At 41.6% G+C, this 13,863-nt stretch overlaps 1 protein-coding gene across 5 annotated transcripts in view; it reads left to right on the plus strand.

The window, feature by feature from the left end:
- Nucleotides 1–13,863, plus strand: part of PRR5 (proline rich 5) — a 93,885-nt gene that overhangs the window by 15,270 nt on the left and 64,752 nt on the right. For 2 of the 5 annotated variants that reach the window (XM_087766344.1, XM_087766345.1), the window contains exon 5: nucleotides 8,628–8,765. The exons of 2 other annotated variants lie outside the window; for them this stretch is intronic. The gene's annotated coding sequence lies outside the window, so the exon portion shown is untranslated. Of the gene's footprint in view, nucleotides 1–8,627; nucleotides 8,766–12,769; nucleotides 12,838–13,863 lie in introns of all 5 variants that reach the window. One more of the 5 variants, XM_087766346.1, reaches the window with a different exon arrangement.

A 13,863-nucleotide genomic window follows, 5' to 3' on the forward strand; every position in this document is an offset into this window, starting at 1 on the left:
CATTGACAGGTTGCTGTCTCTCCCCCCAGCGCAGAGAGCCAAATGGCTTGCATCGGGAACACAAACCACTGAATATTAATAGTGGTAAATAGCCTGGTCAGAACAAACTGTAAGAAGAGCCTCTAGCTGCTCGAAAACCTTCAATATTATCTTCCTTCTTCTCTCCCAGAATTTGGGAGCCAAATATAATTTCAGGACGCGTGCTTTTTCTGGATCAAATCCTGTACCTCTGAATGCAGCATGATCAGTTTTAGAACATTAAAAGGTTATCTAGAAGCAAAGGGGAATGGCCAGTTAGAGCTACAATGGGACTACTTTTGTCCTTCAAATTAGTTAAGGATCTACTTAAATGCTTCATTAGCTGAGGGCCTCCATCTGCTACCTGGGGCTGCACGGTTTCTGACAGTCCCAGCTCCAGGGTCATATGAAAGATGCCCTCCTTTGATTTGTGGAGAATATGTATTTTGCATCTATTGCTGTGGAAACATGGCAAACAGGCAAACATGGACTTAAAAATACCAAGGGTGTATTGTGCTTTTGTGAATAGCTTTAGATATTTTTCTTGGTAGAGAAAGGTTCATATGGACTTCGCCTGTCCTCTCCTGGAGGCTCTCCAGGGAGGGTCTCATAACAACCTGGGTCCTGATCCAATATCTGTTGACATCAACAGAAAAATACCTTGTGTACCCAATATAAAAAAATCCGGCACAACACTATTTTTGGTTTTCCTCTCCTGGTATTACTGATGATCATAGAGATTTTCCAGAGGGTAGTCACTGGCAAGTGTCCCTTCCTGAGCCTGAAGAACCATTCAGGCAGTTGTTAATCCCCAAGAATAGCTCTGCGCTTTATCCATTACTGAAAAATGGAATATTATTTGGAGACTCAATGTGTCTCTCATAACTGTTCAGAGAGATGATGGTGGGGTGACATTACAGCTCCCTAATATTTGCACTGTAGGACTTAAAATTTATAGTGGCAGGAGCACAAAATGATAGCTGAGTTGAATCCAGGTGCATCTTGTGATAGTCCTGTGATTGCTGCTACTTCTACTTACCTCTTCCCTTTTGAAGTCAGTTTGTTTCCCACAAAACCCTCCTTACCTATTGCCCCCAGCACACCAAGTCCTGACACTGGTGCACAGCTAGCCTCTGGCTGGTTTCAGTGATGGAGGACTGGTGGAGCCACGAATCTGCTGATTTCTCTGTGGTAAATCCAAGCCCAACATTCCCATCCCTGCAGACTTCGGGAACTGAGAGATTAGAGACCCGGTCTGTCTCCTCCCAACCGTACTTTACACTCTGCTATTCAGGCATATCATCCTCACTAGAGAGGAGTCAAAAATTTCTTTTATATCCTTTTCTCCTTTTATTCTCAAGAGGTTCTGGCAGCAGTACCTGCTTTGAGAATGGCAGCAGATGCAGGCTGTGGAGCTGTAGTCTCATGTTACTAGGCTTCCTCGGGAAGCTTTTGACTAAGCAGCTGCCGTCTCATGCGTAGTCAGAAGCTGAGTCTGAGAGTGTAGTAGAAACGTCGGAGGAAATTTAAGAAGTCATTGCCTCCAGCTATTTGCTGCCTTTCTTCAAAATCTGCAAGGCTGGTAGAGCAGAAAGTATCTCAGTATTGCATCTGGCAGCTTCACTGGAACCTCACCTTCTTTGGCAGCGTAGCTGACACCGCTGGATTTTGCACGGAAACAGAGCATAGCACGTCCCCTCTGCCGACTTCGCTTTGGCAGAGCAGGGGGAGAGGCAGAAGGGGTGGTCGTGTCATCATTTCTTAAATTTCTCTTTCCAGACTTGGAAAACTGCTGTAATGAGTTTAGGATTAACTGCCTAATTATTGCTCTTTTTTTAATTTTTCTTTTCCCTTTTCCTTCACATTATTAAATGCAAGTGGCAATTCTGCTTTCAGGATGGATGACTGTAGAGTACTATCCGTGCAAGGATACAACTCTTTCTTTTTTTTTTTTTTTTTTTTTCTTTTCCTCCTTTTTTTTCCCCCTGCAGTCATACTGATCCTGAAAATGGAGAATTACGATGTTTCACATGCCTTTTGTCCAGTCCATACCACCCAACCAATTTTCTTTTGCAGCCAGGGCCTTGTGAGCATCTCTTTTCTTGTGCTTCTCTCTGCTACAGGTCCTGTATGTATGTCTAATCTGGTGCCAGTGTTAGATAACCATCGTTAGGCTTGGTTATCCCGACTGTGGGCATCAGTAACCCCACCTCTGCTCTAAAAATAGAGAAATGTGGGTGGCTTTTGCTCTGGTGTATGCTTGAAAGGTGCTGAGGCAGAAGCTTGGTGATTTGAGTGGAGAAGTCCACGTTCATGTTGGTGGGCCTTAGAGCACGTTCAGCAAAGTCTACAGATTTGTGAAGATGGACAGATAAAGTTGTCAAGGGGGTTTGTGGGTCATGACCTTGGCGTTCCTTTTTGCCACGCAAACTTTAATTTCTTGCTGCGTTGGAAGTCACTTTTGGCTCTGCTCTGCTGTCGGATGCCTCTCTCCCTCTTCGGTTGCTTCTTCCAAAGCTTGCTTATCGCTGGCCGTGCCAGGAGCAATGGATCAGATGAGAAGGGTGTGATTTGTTTCTCTAAGCTGGTTATGAGTCTCAGTTGCCCAGGATCCATCAGTCTCCTAATCTCTCCATAGAGGGTTGCTGTTGTTCTTAATAGGAAGCTACTGTTCACGGCGGATGTTTTTCACATAGGCTTCAGAAGCAGCTGCCGTAAATGTGGTCTGGCAGCTCTGCAGACAGAGGCTGAGCACTGGGCTCGGAGAGGGGCCGGGGTGAGGATGGCTGTGGGCAGGACCTCCCTGCGGTGCAGGAATCGCTTATAAATAGGAAGACAAATTGAAATGTTCCCTTTTTGGTTTTCCACCTCCCGCAGTTCTTGGGAAGAGGAAGGAGGCCAATAAGAAATGTTGGTATTTTAGTCAAAAGCAAAGGCAGCTGAAGGGGAATGCCTTTTTTTTTTTTTTTTTTTTTTTGGAGAAATGTTGCTTCAGAGATAGTGCCAGGCTGCTGTGCAAAAAATCCTGCCTGGATTTACTCAGTTTTCAAATACAGGGATAAAGCAGTTGACAGTCCCTGTCTGTGAGATTGCCTAAAGTAACTGAGCCAGCAAAGGACACCCAGTGGGTGCTCAAGTGAAATTCTTCCAAAACGCCCTCCCTCATTTACACTCACTGCATCCTTTTTCAGCAAAACCCTTCAAATGCTGCTTCAAAAATTCATGCGTTTGAGTGCTTTAATGGAAGCAAAGGAGAGACCTTTCCGTTTCATCCTGAAAGAGCCCGTGGAAAGTTCAAAGGGAACTTTAGTTATGCTGCGTTCACCCATGAAAGAACTCTTCTCCCTGAGTTACCTGAAGCTTTAATGTTTTATTGAAATTGCTGGAGGATGTTGACTTTCATGTGAGACCTGTAAATGGGCAGCCTGTAAAACAGAGGCACTGTTATATCAAATATGAATTTAGCTTAAGATGATGCATGTTATTAATAGGATTTTCCAGTCTTTTCCTGAGGAAACTGTTGAATATTTTTCTTTAATTTTCATTAAAACAGAGCCAGGGCAGTGCAGAAAGATTTTAAAATCTCAGTTTATAAAGGCATTTATAAATTCAGAGGGCACTGCCACTGGGATTTTTTTTTGTCTGTTTTCTTAAGTGGTAGTCACCCCTTGAAAAATGTGTTACTGTTCCACCTCCACAATTAAATTCACAGCCTGCTTGCAGCATGAAGACGCTGGCAGTGATGCATTTGCAAGCTTTGCTTGTGAGGTGTTTTCACTTAGCTGAATGCGAATTAAACTTGGGGTTCTGCGAAATCCAGTTCACAAGGTGCTCTCTATGAACTGGAGCATCACCCCACCTACCTCTGTGCAAGCACGCTTGCAGTTATCTGTGCGCCACTTGTCTGTGCCATCAGTTAGTCCTTACGTTTAAGATTCGGTCTATGGGAAACAAAGAGTGAGAGAGGTTTTAAATATGAATTATTGGAGTTGTGAGTGTGAAGAGATGTTTTAGTAGGAGTTTTGAGTGTGGAGAAAGTCATAATCTGAGGTAAGAGGGGAGATCTTTTTTGGTGCTTTTAGACTCAGTTGATCCTGTAATTAACCCCTTAAAATTTCATTTTTGGTTTTGGGACATTCTAGCTTTTTCTTTGTCTCCATGGAGTAAAATTTGACACATTTTAATGCAGAGCTTTCTATGACTTTTTCATCCTACTTATAAGAGTAACACCAATGATTTTCAGGAGAAATTATCACCTTTAGGCTTCTGTCTTCCTAAGTTGATGTCCTCAGAGATATAAAAGCAGATTAAGTGTCACTATCGCAGCAGAAAAGAAACTCAGTGATGCATGCAACAGGAACAGACTGTCAGCAGAAGAAAATTCATCTACGAGAAGTCAGCATTAAAAACAATCATTATTATTTGTCTGAGGTACAATGTTGCCCCAGGGAAAGTCAACAGGGGTTTTCCTATCCATTTCTGTAGCCAAAATTAATCCTTTAGTTATAATTTGAATTTATAGTATAAATTTTAATTGAATGAAAGTGAACTTTTTTTTTTTTAAAGGAAAAAGATCAAGGAAATAAAGTTCAGAGGAAATAGTGACATCTTTTTGTCTCGGGGGTGGGGGGAATCACTTTATACCTGCAAATCTTTCACAAGTCTGAGAAAAGAGTGAACCAAGGTGCTTGGGAAGCCAGCTATAGATAGGCTGAACCCCATGGTTTTGCTTGTTGGGACCAGTTGTAGACTAGCTTGTTAAATGGCCAGGGAGGGAAAGGCCAAGAGCACAAAAAGTCAGTTGCTTCATAGACTGAAATAAGGCTTAACCAGCCCAAAGGAAAATCGATATGTATGTAAGTCGAGGAATAAAGCCACGAGTACAGATGATACATTTTATGTCAACGTCTTTTCACTTCATTCTTCCAATGCACTTTTTTCCACACTTCTGGTTGATTGAGCTGAGCTTGCAAAACTCTGAAAGCAGTGACCAAGCCTTTGCAATTTCCAGCCACCCATACGCTTCCCGGGCATTGCAGCCCCAAATTAAAATCTTCCAGTGGAAAAAGGTCCGTAATGGTGCTGCTGTGGGTTTTCACACAACAGACCTTGATAATGTCAGCCTGCCAGGCTGATTGTAGTTTAATTGCAATCACCATTTCCAGCCAGTGTGTTGATTCTTGGCTTGCACCTTTGTAGACTGTAGTCACAGAAATGATAGAGCTTATTTGCTGGCTACTCACGGCTGAATTGAAAGACATACGCGGTAATACCCGAAATTAGAGTCCATGTGACTGATTTCTCTTGCCGTCACTGGCTGAGCAGTAGGTGTAAGTGGGGCAACTGTGTCAGCTCCACTGAAATACTGATTTGCAGCAGCTCTCCCTGTCAGTCCTGAGGAGGAACTGACATTCCCTTCACAGAGCAAGTTCATGCTGTATGAGAAATGAATTTCACCACACTCACAAATAAGTTAAAGTACAGTCACTTAGAAAAGGAGGGCAGTTATATTAATGTGTTATTTATAATGTACCCGTGATGCGTGATCCTGTGTTTTACCCTATATTTTTGAATACTCACTGGTATTTGCACAACTAGCCTCTCTGCCAGAAGTAGCATTTTGGATTTGAGTGAGTTCCGAAATAGCTGTTCTTCCAAGCGGCATCACCAGCCACGCCATGGCTCTTCCTCCTCTGCTTCATGCCCAGAATATACCTGGAAATTGCACTGCCCTGTGGCTCAGAGCAGTTTGAGCTGAATCTGGATTTGTGGCAGCTTTGAGGTCCAAAAACCTCTGGAGTTGTTTCCAACCGTTAAGGTTGGAAAGGACCTCTGAGATCATCGAGTCCAAGCTGTTAGCCTAACTGCCTGGTCCACCTCTAGACCATGTCCCTAAGCACCACGTCCACACGTGTTTTGAATACTTCCAGGGACTGCGATTGCACCATTTCCCTGGGCAGCCTGTTCCAATGCCTGACCACCCTTTCAGTGAAGAAGTTTTTCCTAATATCCAACCTAAACTTCCCCTGGCGCAGCCTGAGGCCGTTTCTTCTTGTCCTATCGCTTGTTACTTGGGAGAAGAGACCGACCCCCACCTCGCTACAGCCTCCTTTCAGGTAGTTGTAGAGAGCCATAAGGCCTCCCCTCAGCCTCCTAAGTGTTTCTTTCCATGCCGGTCAGGAGGTCTCTAGAGCTACAACATGACAGCTATGTCTGCAAAAGTATTTTGGGCCGTTCAGCGTGGTTCCCCTCAGAGACTTGTGGTGCTGCTGTAGTGAGGTGGAGGGATGGGTAACTAATAGGTGCCTGAGAAAACTGCAAAGCAGTTCTGAAGTTCTGCCTCTGGGAAATGCCTGGTTTAATGCATGGCATCAGTACTTGATAACAAAAGGCTATACGAATCCTTGATTTGCTTTACCTGCCAAAATAACATACTGATTGCTCAGCTTGTGTGAGGAACATGCCTAATTACAGTCTCCTGGAACTTCTGTACAACAGCATCATGGGTTGGTTTTTTTTCAGGCATTCTCTTTTTCCCTTTCCCCTGAACCTATAAATAGTTTAAGATACACAGGATATTAGATGAAAGCAAGATAAATGTAATTCGCAAGTTTATAAAAATAATAACTTCATGCATGCATTGATGGAATTGCTGAGCTTTGATCATTAAAGGTTGATTTAAATAAAAAAGTCAGTGGAGTTTTATTCTGAAGTAACCCCCTCAAATCCTGAAGAATAGCACTGTGATGTTGGTTTATTATCCCGGCTAATCAAATTATCACAGGTTATAGCCAAAAGGGGGGATTTTTTTTTTTTACCTGCTAGTATAGAAATGTCAAACAGGATCTCCAAGCAAAATGCTGTTTTCATACCCATAAGCATCTAATCTTTTGAGAACCAAATAGCTATTATTATACTTTCTGTCCATAATATCTGTCTAAAATCAGTGGGATTTCTCGTATACTTTAAATTAGAAGATGAAGAATCTTCTTCAATTTGCCTTTTAAGCAGGGAGGGGAAAAAAGCCAAAATTCATGACAAGGCCTGTTATTTTAGATATATGCTTTGATAGTATTCACTTCCAGCTGAGATCAGTTGGTCGTAGCTTTTGGAAGACCTCAATGGCCTGACCACTCCAGCAGTTTTGGCAGGTGCTCCTAATATAAATCCAGCTATATCAAGAAAGCTCTACTCTGATACAGCTTGCTTTGCTCAGAGCAGTTTTTCATATACTAGTACAACGTCTAGCTGTGTCCACAGGAGTTTTTGTTGGTGTAGCATGTTCATAGCCAGTGTACTGTGCTCCTGTCTTGTGTTTTTGCTATATATCCCTCACTTCAAATTTGTCCATGTGTCATCTCCCAGATGCATGCGTGTCGCTGGAAAGGTTGCTTTTCCCACCTTGCCCCCAGGTGCTAAAAATATCAGTTCACGGCTCTGTAGCCTACAAGCTGCGGATAATTTCTCCCATTCTGCAGGCTGTCTGCTGAGCTGCTTATGTGTGCGCTCCTTAACGCATTGCAGTCAAAATGCACTGACTTCGCACAACACTGCTATTTAAACTAACACCTCTGATTTTGACTAAAATAAGTGGTAACAGAATGAAGCTGACACCCATAGAGCAGACAAAAGGTGGGAGTGTGAAGGGATTACTTAGTTCTCTCAAACACAGGGAAGATTAACCTGAAAATACATATTTTTAAACACATGCGATTATTTACATCCTTGCAAAGTGGGTATGAAATGCCACAAACCAAAAGCAAGAGCAGTTTGTACCCAGGATAAACTGAGTCAAAAAGGAGAACTATATATTCCTAGTTAGCTTTAGCAGTGTGTTAGAGCTGGTACTAATGACCATGCAAGTGCAAGGCATGAAGAACCATACTCAGAATGTGGATGTGGAAATGTGTGGATACTGCTGAGTGCCTCTGTGTGTGTATGTATGTGTATATATATATATATATTTTTACTAATAGTGTTTTATATTTATTTATCAATGATTAAAAAAAAATCTTTAAATTATGAAGATGTTTGTATTGGGATTAGAAGTCACATAATGATAAATTCTGCGCTGCGCCAAGATACGCGCTCTGGGGTTGTTTATTGTGTTAACAGTCATCTCAGAGAGGCACTTCAAGACCAGCTTAGGACAGGCAGTAATATTACAACCATCATTTGAAGCCCTAAAGAAAAAATTTCCAGTATTTCTAAATGATGCATTTAAGGCTTTCCTGGGCCTTACAGGACAGCTGCTCTCCAGAGGTGATCACCACAGATGATGCAGCGTATTTCAGACCTTTTTCTGTCACCTCTTTAGTGCTGGAACGCAGAACTACTCACAGTGCGTGTGCTCATGGAGACTCTCTTATCCTCTTTAGTGAGAGGTGTAGCTCTTAGCGTTGGTGTCAATGAGGCCCTCCCCCTGAAGAAAACAAAACAGAAAAGGGAAAAATGCAAGAAGAAATGTTTATTTTTATCAGTGATGAGATGGAACAGCACTTGATTCACTTCTGTGTGTGTCGTGTATGAGCTTATTAGTGCACTCTTGAGAAACAATTCCTAGAAGAGCAATATGTGCAATACTACTTTTTGTTCATCTTTTGTTGCAGAGCTGCCTTTTTTGCAAGGGGCTGACTTTTTTCAACCAAATTGTATCACCTGTCAAGAATTTTCATGTGACTCTCGGAAACCCGCTGCAGAGTCATCCCTATTTGCTATTCAGTCCTGTTTTCTTCTCCCTTTAGCAGGTAAGCACATGTTTCTGCAACACTATTTGCAACTGGAAAATGTTTCCAATTTCAGACACCTGGGGAGTTCATTTTGTTGAACTCACTAGGGTTAAGATCTCTATTCCACAATTTCCTACAGAACTGACTGTATTTTCTGCCGTAGAAAAATATCTGAATAACAATGCAGTACTTCGGGATTTTTAACATCAGCTCATGTCAGTCTACATCCCTCTAGCTTTAGTGCAGCTTAAAAAATGGTATGCACGGACTTTCAGCTGTGAATCTATTTACAGCTGAATCAGGGTTGTGAGCAAGCAATACAGAAAATTGCTTGAATTTCTGCTCTCTGAGAGGAGCCTCTAAATAACTTGATGTCCTTGGGGAAAAAAAAGCCCTGAAGTAAAGAGCCCGAATGGGTGATGCAGAAGCTCAGGTCTTATCCACCACGGCGACCTCGAGCTGAGTGAGAGGGTTCAGGTACTGTTCACCAAGATCATAGTCAGACAACCATTGCAGAAACTGATTAAGCCGCCCCGGCTGGCTGTGCACTGAAGCATATGAAGAATTCTCAAATGACCTATATATGATTGATGTATATGTGGGTGTGGCAAGAAGCGGCACCGAACAGCTGAGTGGTAGTAATATCTTACACAGCTGCAGCTATTTCTGCAGAGGTGCTTGGCACAACCCTCTCCAGTTCCTTAATATTCATTGCTAGAATTGGATCCGTGTTTGAGATTCAAGGTTTTTAGGAAGGAGGAATCTTTACAGATTTCTTGAAATCACTTTCAGTAAACGCTAGTCATTGATGGAGAGTGTGTATGGGGGCGTGTGTGTGCATTTATGTGAAAGGAAAGTAGATGTGCTTAATCTGTCTTTGATGTTGTTCTGTTTGTCTTTTAACATTATCATCGCATGTAGATGTTATTTTTTCAAAGCAACTTAGAAATTTTCTCAGAAAATGATTGCCAGTGTCCTCCTCGAAAAGAATTTTCTTTCTGAACATATTGAGACTTATTTTCTCTTAAAAGATTTATTTACTTTATCACTAAGCTGCAGAATATAGCCTCTGCCATGGCTTCAACTTTTTTTTTTTTTCTGTGTTTTTTAAGCAAAGAGGTCTTTTCGAAAGGGTTCACTCTTGAAAACCTCTGTTTTGATTTACTCGGCAGTAATGCATGCTTTCTTCCCAATTTGCATCAAGCGGTGAATGATAGCAATGCCTATTCCATGCTACTTCATTGCAGTGGTAGCTGGATTTCGCTACAGTGGTTACTTGGTCTCATCTCAAGCTGCAGGGGTAAATGGTCCCCTATAATCTGCAGCTCCCACCGGGGCCTTGCGCCATAATCCAGTGCAAGGCTGTGACCTACAGCAGAATTTAGCTTAGTCTTCAAACTGGGCACAGATGTTTAAAAGTGAGAGAAATAATTTTCACTTGTGCTGCACTTTTTTCTCCAAGGATTTCCAGGGTGTTGTTGCCTACTGCCAGTCTGGATTCCCTGAGAAGTGAGTTCGCAGCACCAGTAGTAGAGAGAGGGGGTATTTGATAGCTATGCATTGTACAACAGGCACTTGATGGTCCCAGGTCATGAAGAGTAGGGGTATGGGCATTGCTCTTCTCCTTATGATTCCTCTGGAAAAGTGGAGGGAAGAATCTGAGCATAACTCAGTCAGGAAATCCCTGCTACCTCTGCCCATGTTATTTCAAGCATACCCAGAAAATCTCCGCTCGTGAACTTTACAACCTTCTCTAAAACAAATACCCACTGTTATCTGCTGTTAACTAAGGTAGCAGTCTTCTAACTAATCTGTTACCAAACATGAGTTCTGTCAGCAGCAGCTCCAAATACTGCTGTTCAGAGGCTTCAGCCATTGCCAGCAGAACTAAAAGCTGCTCTAATGCTTTACTGAAATATTTTGAAAAGTTCACTGTGAGCACTCCATCTTTGTTTTGTTTGTTGTTAAACTTTTTGTTTCTGGTATTATAAATAACTGCCCCTCAGAGTAAACAGAGAGACACGTGCATGCCTTCTGGTTTTAGCGGAGCATTTGCAAACTATCCCGCTGTAAACTGTTTATAGATTACTGTGTAATCTGTAACCTTACTGTGATGGACAGTCAGATCAGAGTTCCCACCACACGAGGGGACGTTATGAGACGTGATGCCGTGAGCAGCTTACTGTCACCCTGACAGAGTGTTTGCTGACTGGAAATACCAATGCCTTATGAAAAAACACTGCCTGCCTGCTGCAAACCCAGCATTTTATAACCTCTTGGGTTTTTTTTCATTGCAAGAGCCATAACTTCCCACTTGCTGGCAATACAATAGACGTTAAGCGATGCTTATGGTTTTAAGTGCAGCACGGTATTCAAATTTTATATTTCAACAGTGTGCCTATTTTCACAGTTACATTTATTATTTGCTCTTCATCGTGGTATGATTCAATTTAAAGGTCTTAGGAGTCTGGTCCTACTATAACAGGGATGATAGAAAACATGTACTGAATGTTTCAGGTCCCCATTAGTTTACATCTGCGGGCCATGGCCTTTGTAAATGGTTGTACATAGGTTTTACTTTCTGGATGTGTAGATTCCCATATTATTCCATGGAAATGTCAAAGGTTTCAAATCCAGCACATACAGAAGCCTTGGCGTGGCAGGGGCCTAATCAGAAACAGCAAAGTAATGTGTGTGCTGTGGTCCCAAGGAGACAGAAGTCAGTAGGAGAGTGTTGAGATAATAAAGGAGGTTAGCAGTGTTTACTGTGTCACAGCTGATAAGCACTCAATCTTTTCGTAATTAGTATTATGAGAAGTTTCTGGCAAAGTTGTAACTCTTTCTTTGCTCCTTTTTTCCTCCTCCGCCAATACAAAGAGGAGAACCTGACAGTATCTTTATTTATTGTTTAATTCTCCTTGTCCACTGCTGGAGTGGGTGTTACTCCCAGCTCAGCTCTTCCCTAAAATCTCAGCTGATTCCCTAGCCAGAAGATGCTCTTGACCAGCAGATCCCATTTGACTTTCTGCTGAGGCTGTCCCACGAAGGCTGCAAACTTTGCCCTTTCCCTCAATCCCGCAATGCCTTTGGTCAGCAGCAGACTCTTCTAGAAATACTTCTAATTTGATATCTCCTTACTTGAAATACCAACTGAGCTTGTAAACCAAAGACTTACCCCAAAGGTCTCTTCATCTAGGGTCAGAGCATGTACTTGAGGAAGTGAAACATTCATTAGTTGGTTGCCAGATTATTTACATTTGTGTCATGATCAACCAGGCAGTAAGAGACTGGGGATGACATTCATCTCGTCTAGTTTTAGGTATTCACAGCTTGGAATACGATATCCATATCTGCACTTACTCGCATTATGTTCTCTTTATAGTTGGTGGAGAGAACAGGCACGTCCCGAGCATGACTTACCCGACCAGTTTTAAATATCCTTTATAGGATGTGATGAAGTGGACCCTGGATGTGCCCGCTTTTCTCCAGCAACTACAGAATAAGGCCTGGGTTTTCCTGTACATCTCTCCTTGTACTTGTACGCATCTCACACATCCCACTCCCCATGTCCGTTACCCCACTTCCTAGTAGCTAGTGCTGAACGAGCTTAAAAAATGGAAAGGCCAAGCGAGGGTGACTGAACTTTATCACAAGAGTGTCTTAATTGCACCTTCCAGTTCTGACCTCCCAGGTCACTACGCTGCTGTCACTGCGGTCACAAGTGGCTCTTCTCTCTTCACAGCTCTCGTGGAGAATTTAATCAAAAGGAAGGAATTATTTCAAATGTTATTCCCAGTTCTTCCTGTTATTCTTCCTGTTATTTATTTACCATCTCAGTAAAATACAAACAGTAGTAAAGTGTAGGAAAATAGCATAAATATTCTATCTATTGATCTGCCTATCTAACTGTACATAAAATAACTATTAACTATATAACAGCTGCATTCTTATATTTATTACATTTAATTTTGCTACAAGTAAAAGAAGGTGAAAATAGTATCTTTTATTCCTCTTTTCCCCAGCTTCACACAAGTGCAACCCAACCAACTTTCATAGAGCTGAGCAAAGGAGGACAAGTCATCTCACTGAGGTTTGAATAATCTTCCAAAAGTTAAATGATGAGGTTTACCAAAATAAGGCCTTAAAAATCATATACCAGGCAAAAAAACCCATGATGTGGGCTTGAAAATGGATTATTTTTTTGTTTCTTTAGAGCTTCTGTTTTGTTTTTGAACTGAAATGGGACTGTTTCAGCACCTAATGTTGAAGGCTAGATAGCATTTCTTGATAAAGTAGTAAGAAAATTATGTAGATAAATGCAAGTGAGTCCTGGTCACATTTTCATTAAACCTCTTAACCAGGACTTAACAAAATATCTAATAATTTTGGATCCCTTTGGTTTTGGCTCTCTCATAGGGAAAAATTGATACATAGTATTAAAGATTCAGTCTTTAAAAGTTAAGGTTCCTATACTTTTTTAGCACTACTGGGTACCAACAGTGGAGTGGGAAAGCCTTTTGCCTTTTTAAAAAACCAAAATGCTTCAAAACATTTGAACCAAGAAGATTTTCTGTTGTAAGCATAGGTAGGAAGAAATGCACTACAGTAAATGAACAGTGAAAATTTCTATTCTATTCCAGCAGAATAAGTTTAGATGCATTTACGTTTCATATGACACACTAAATTCTTGTACTAAAACCAAGGAAACCCAAATGGAGTCAATGAACCAAAAACCTGGATTAAAAAAGCTGTTTATCTTTATGCCAGTCTGAGTCAAAAGTTCAATTCTGGATACTCTTCTTCCTCAGAGTGTTCAAATCTGGATCCAAAAGTTTCTTGTTGAAGCCAATCCCTAAATCAGATGACTCTTAACACTAACAACACGACATGCGCATATTTACACGCACATATCTCCTTTTTAACATGCGGAATATTAGCTGAAGGCCACGATTGTTTTAGATTTATTTTATGTATAAAGTGATTCAACTGTCCCCTGTCCTCCTACCTCCTCCCAGTCTGGCCAAATCTTTGTGCTGGCTCCTACAGCTGCATAGCCAAATATTGCAGAAAGGAAGATGTGTTTGGTTTTTTTTTTATTATTTTTTACTAAAAAGGT

Source organism: Nipponia nippon, unplaced genomic scaffold, assembly GCF_047370975.1.
Source record: "Nipponia nippon isolate SJK-2023a ecotype South Korea unplaced genomic scaffold, ASM4737097v1 scaffold_3, whole genome shotgun sequence".
NCBI classification, from domain to species: domain Eukaryota; kingdom Metazoa; phylum Chordata; class Aves; order Pelecaniformes; family Threskiornithidae; genus Nipponia; species Nipponia nippon.